General features: G+C 46.6%; 1 pseudogene; it reads left to right on the top strand.

Annotated features, from left to right (window-relative positions):
- The first annotated feature begins 3,606 nt into the window (after positions 1 to 3,606).
- LOC123397673 lies at positions 3,607 to 5,760 on the top strand (annotated as a pseudogene).
- Positions 5,761 to 6,192: the final 432 nt, after the last annotated feature.

Below are 6,192 nucleotides of genomic sequence, written 5' to 3'. Positions count from 1 at the left end.
GGAATATTAGCATGGTGTATTCTACAATGTTCAGACCACCAAACACAAGTAAAACTAGTGAATGAACAAACAGCAGCACCGACACATCTTTCCTCAGGAAATTGTAAGCATGTAAAACGTTGCTTTGTTTCTAACTCCCAAGTAAGATATATATCAGGAACATATCTACCATCAAATGTAGGAATATTCAATTTAAGTTTAGGGAGATGGTCATGATCCCGTACCTGAGGGGGTGGTGCAGCCCTACCATTGCGATTGTATCCATGTGGACGACTCGGTGCTCGTAGTGGTGGTGGTTGTCCCTGGTGCTAATTTGGAGCAACCTCTCCCTCGTCATTGTTATTACCATCATAATCATCACTCTGTTCAGCCACAGAAATCTCAGTAGTAGCAGCAGGAGCAACATCATCATAATCCTTAGTTGTTATTGTTGTTGTTGTTGTTGTTGTTGTTGGAGAGGGACGGAAGTTGCATCTAGTGGTGGTAGACGGGTAAGCACCTCATTGAACCTGGCATCCATCTTGGTGTCTAATGTCTTCTCCAAACTGTCTAGCTTCTCCATGGCCTCTCCAAGGCTGGTCACAAAGTCTTGTACCTGGTCAGCCATCATTTGCTGAAATTTATCATGGAGCTCCCGGTTGGTCAGGCTCTCCCACTCGATCTCGTCGGCTTGTGATCGTAGCATGGTTAGTAGCAATAGGAATACAGAAGAATATGAACCTACAAACTACTAGGAAGTGGTGGTGTGTCACAAATCTGTCAAGCAAATCTCAAATTCTTAACGGTTCTTACCCAACAACACGTGGTGATGGTGGTGTCAAACACACGATGTAAATGTATGTGGAGCTGGAAAGGCTTATAATATGGTAGCAAAAAGGGTGAGCAATAATTAGTTAAGAGATGCAAAGTTGAAATGGTGCTCAACGACGGTACCATGCTGGTCCTAGGCTAGACCGTACTAGAGACGCAAGCCTAGAACACCATCAAAATCACGACGCTACACGTAATCAAGGGAAGTGCCACTCTGATTTTTCTCTCCAGAAAATCACTACAATGGCGAGCATCTCAAAACTCTTCCGAAGACTAAAAATAGGATAGGCACGAACTTTTTTGACTATTTTTTCTTTCCCGAAACCTACTTAGGCAAGGAAACGCAAAACCGAAAACAAAGGAATCCCAAAACAACACCTAATATGTAAAGGACTCAGATTGGTGGCAGATATGTGGTGGGATAGATGGTAATGATGATGATAATAATGGGTGATGCTATATGGCAGCGGTGATGATACTGGTGGGTGGCAGCGAAATCGAGGATGGGGCGGCGGCGGCGTGACAACTTGTAAATAGAACTCGAAACTCTAAAGGACTGGACTCTAAGGCCAGCAACTCGACACGATGATACAACCGCAAGTTCAACAAACCAAAATACCGAACAGAAAATTGCAAAAGGCTCAGATTGGTTCGGATAGGATGAACTAACCCTAATTTTTATGGCTTTTTCTCGCATGGACTATAGGTATGAAGAACACATGCGATCTAAACTACGAAAAACTAGTAAAATCTCACCGAGCAACCTAGAAATCTGATACCACTTGATCGAGGCGAAGTTGTCCCTATCTTTCAATGAGATAGTGGCTATCGTTTTCGGTGGAGTAGAATTTGACAATCCGACTATGAACGTGCGAAGACGTCGCGCCTTAGCAATAGCTAAACCAACTTCGAGACGTTATTGACCACGCCGCAGCACAATCAACCTGACCACAAGGGTTTGTTTCCTGCATGTACACGAAGAACAAGCAAGAAACTGAATTTGCAATCTGGATATTGCGAATATAAGAGGAACGCTTTATTGATGAGAGTGGGGTTCTATGACGTCTTGGTCTGGTCGTAGAACACAAATGAAGGACGCGAAGCTGCAGCTATGGCGAACTTCTAATCTAAAGAAAATCCAAATCTAAACGGTGCGCTAAGGGCTATATATATGTGGGAATATAGAGGGATTTTAGTGACCCTTGGAGGAGTGGTCTAAAAATGACGCTAAACTCGGTTTACCCACACATACGGACTTTAAAAACAGCCTATGTGGTAGTATTTAGAAATTACATGGGCCTGGCCCAAAAATAAGGTGACGCAACACCTATAATAGCCTATGGATGAAATTTATGAAGTGACATCTTGTATATTTCGTTCAAGCCTTCATGTTTTCCTTATGGTGGCTTCAAAGTCCAAAAATCACCACTAGAAGCTCCCTTGTTCTTTCCCGCGTATGCACCTTTCCCTCTATGCTTGATCCTGCTCCAACGGCCATCCTCCTTGTCCATGCTAGGTCCTTCATTCATAAGCAAAACAAAAGTATCTAATTTAGGCAACATCATATGTTCTTGGAAATTAGAAGGATTTCCAAGAAACGAATGTACATGGTAATTCAATTGGCGTGTGCGAGCTCTAGTAACTGGCCCCGTAGGTATAGCAGGTGTAACAATGGTATCGATGTCCTCATGAGGTATTGGTATCTATATTTCTATTCCTTCTGAGCAGGGAGAAATCAATATTCAAGTCCAGGTCTCGACTTCCTCTACATCTACTCCTTTGCAAGCTGAATCCATTGCTCTAGCTTCTACTGCTAATATAGCCTCTCAACTCAATATTGTGCACGCTACTTTTCTCACTAATTGTCTTACTCTTGCTAAATGTGTTGTTTTGGTCAACACCTTGGATCCCTCTATTCCTTGGAAATTAGAAAGGATATTTCCACCTTTTTCAAACACTTTGCAGCTTTAAATACTAAAGTATTTCATATTTCTTGAGAAGTTAATGGAGTTTCCCCCTAACCTTGCTCATGAGGTTTTCAGATCTAACAGTGACACTCAAATTTATTGCTTTGCATGAAATCACTCTTTTACTCTTGCAATGTTGTGTCCCTTCTATCTAATCTTCAAATTCCTCGTGTTAAGATTCACATTGTGTGCTCTTATTATTTCTTTGCATGTTGTTCATATACTTCTTCTCCGTTCTGTTCAATATGCTCTGCATTGCTTGTTTTGTAGTTTTTCAGTTGGAGGGCTGGACTTGTGGAGATGCAAAGAGACTTGTTTGTGATTTTGCAGGTTTGGCTAATGATATTGGAGGATGGCTAGACAAATGCCTCTACTTTTCTTACTTCTTCACAATTAGATGGAAGTTATCTCCTACGACCTCTGCCTCCCTCGGCCCGCCTGCTACCGATGGCTCCACCCCAACGACCGTCGCCACCACTAGGCCGAAGTGGCCCCGTTGACAGATGAAGCCTAACAGTCGTTTTGCAGCCCAAGTCTGGGACACCACCCGTTAGGTTAAGTAGGCTCCGATCCCTCCAGCATGAGGTGTGCTGGATGTATTCTCTGAACCGGTGGCGGCTTCTTCCTCCCAAACCTCTCTCTCTCTCCCTCCGAACCTCGAATTCGACCTTGAATCTTGTATCAAACCTGTTCTTGCGAGTAAGATCCAACTGGGAGCGTAACAGTTGGTATCAGAGCCACTCCGATTCCACCGAAATTTTTCCCCACGATCAAATCTGGCTGGCCGATTCCCTCCATCATACAGACACGAAAGGGGAAGGCAACATCCATGGAGGAAACCAACAAGGCGTTCGCTGATCTGACAGCGGCGATCAGCGCCATGTCTACCCAAATCGGTGAGATCCACTCCATCATCCTCAAGCTCGAGGGGAGGAGGCCAGCGATCAAGCGTTTGGTGGATGAACTTCGCAAGGAGGTCACAAAGTGGCGCGAGAACATCCACGCGACGTGCACGGCGCTTGCATCGGGCCCTGATCCAGGGCTGACCAAGGAAAAGGAGACGGCGCCGCTGATCCGCCTTACAGATCTGCCGCTCGTGCTTCCTTTGGCGGCCGACACATCTCTGCATAGACAAGGTGAGCAGGTTCAATCTTGCGGTGACTGCAGTCACGGGCCCATCGGCCATGGCATTGCAACAGATCTTTGGGGGAAATCATTGGGGGAGATCCACACCCCATGGTTGCCTCTGACCACTGGTATGGCCGATTTCCCTCCACATACTCAGCATTCCTTCTCCGGGGGTCAGGGCTACCGTAGATTTTCACTACCACCACGGTTTTATTTTCATGTGTTTGATGGGACGAACCGCAAGGCTTGGCATCTCAAATGTGAAGCCTATTTTTGTGTCTCCACCCTTAGTCCTGATACATGGGTTAGTTGTGCCGCTATGTACTTCACGAATGGAGATCTCACATGGCTCCAATGCTCCCAAACTCACTTACACTACCAAGATTAGGGGGATTTTGCTAATGCCATCTGTTCTCAGTTTGGGCGAGAGGAGTTCCAAAACTTGCTTCGGCAGTTAATCGGCTGAGACAAACATGCACAATAGCCGAATATGCTGAGCAGTTTACACAAACCATGCACCACCTTCTTGCACACCATCCCTCTTGGGATCCTACCTTCTTTGTTACGCAATTTATGGAGGGTTTACAGCGGGATATTCGTGGTGATGTTGTTTTACATCGCCCACGGACCTTGGATACTGTTGTGGATCTTGCATGTTTGCAGGAAGAGTTGGTGGACACGTTCAGATGGGAGGAATGGCGGCATTCTTTTCCTCCCTCACTTCCGGCGAATGGATTGGCGCCGCTGCATACGGAGTTGCCGCTACCACTGCCACCACCCAAGGCTGGCGCGGGGTAGGTGAAAATGCCATGACAATCGTCGCGTCCATGACAACATCAACTCCATCACCAACGACGACAAGCTGGCAGCTCTCCGCGCTTATCACCGTGCCAAGGGTCTCTGCTTCACCAGTGGTGAGTGGTGGAGTCGCGATCACCGATGTGCACCAACGGTGCAGCTTCATGTGGTCGAGGAGCTCGTCGAAATGTTGCATCTTCATTCGGCCAAGGTCGAGTGGGCGAAGATTGTACCAAGTGAAGCAGATTGTTGTGTGTTGTCCAAGGAGGCTCTCGAAGGTGCAGAATCACCCACGACAATGCGTCTGCATGGCTGGGTGCAGCAACGGGAGGTTCTGATGCTGATTGACTCAGGATCATCTCATAGTTTCATCAGCTCATCTTTGGCTCATCATTTGCAAGGGTTCCAGCAGGCGCGTCCTCACTTGTCTGTGCAGGTGGCCAATGGAGGAATTCTTCGTAGTGATCAAGAGATACCAGGATGTGAGTGGCATTCTCAAGGAGTCAAATTCACCACTCACCTCAAGGTTCTACCCCTCGGGTGTTATGATGTGATTTTGGGAATTGATTGGCTGGCCTGTCATAGCCCGATGCAAGTTCTTTGGTTGGGGATGACAATGGATTTTCAGCACCAAGGGAAACTCGTGCACCTCTCTGGATCCCGGACGGATGTCACTCGTTGTGATCTTATCTCCGGAGCAAAATTCCACAACCTGCTCGAGCGTGATATAGTCACACGAGTCGTCCAATTGTGTGCCACTCCTCAGGACCTGGAGTAGCCAGAGATTCTAGAGGATTTGAGCGAGCTGATTGAGCAGTTTGTGGTCTTGTTTGAAGAGCCTCGAGGATTGCCACCGCAGTGACCTTTTGACCATTCCATTCCCCTGGTTCCTGGTGCAAGACCGGTCAATTTGCGCCCCTACAGGCAGAGTCCAGCGCAGAAGGATGAGCTGGAGAGGCAGGTAGCAGCAATGTTAGAGCAAGGCATCATTCAGCCAAGTGCAAGTCCATCCGCAACCCCGGTCCTGCTCGTGCAGAAGAAAGACCTCACTTGGTAGTTCTGTGTGGACTACCGGCACCTCAACGCAGTCACGGTCAAAAATCGCTACCCTCTACCTGTGATCGAAGTGCTTCTGGACGAGCTAGCAGGATCTCACCTATTTACGAGCTTAGATCTTCGTCCGGGGTATCACCAAATCTGGATGAGGCCCGAAGACGAGTATAAGACAATGTTTAAAATACACCATGGGCACTTTGAATTCAAGGTCATGTCATATAGTGTCACTAGTGGACCAGCCACATTCCAGGGAGGCATGAACTCTTGGAAATATGTCCTACAGGCAATAATAAATTGGTTATTATTATATTTCCTTGTTCATGATAATCGTTTATTATCCATGCTAGAATTGTATTGATTGTAACTCAAATACATGTGTGGATACATAGACAACACACTGTCCCTAGTGAGCCTCTAGTTGACTAGCTCGTTA

Source organism: Hordeum vulgare, chromosome 1H (genome assembly GCF_904849725.1).
Source record: "Hordeum vulgare subsp. vulgare chromosome 1H, MorexV3_pseudomolecules_assembly, whole genome shotgun sequence".
NCBI lineage: Eukaryota > Viridiplantae > Streptophyta > Magnoliopsida > Poales > Poaceae > Hordeum > Hordeum vulgare.
This window is presented reverse-complemented; position numbering and strand designations above follow the sequence as displayed.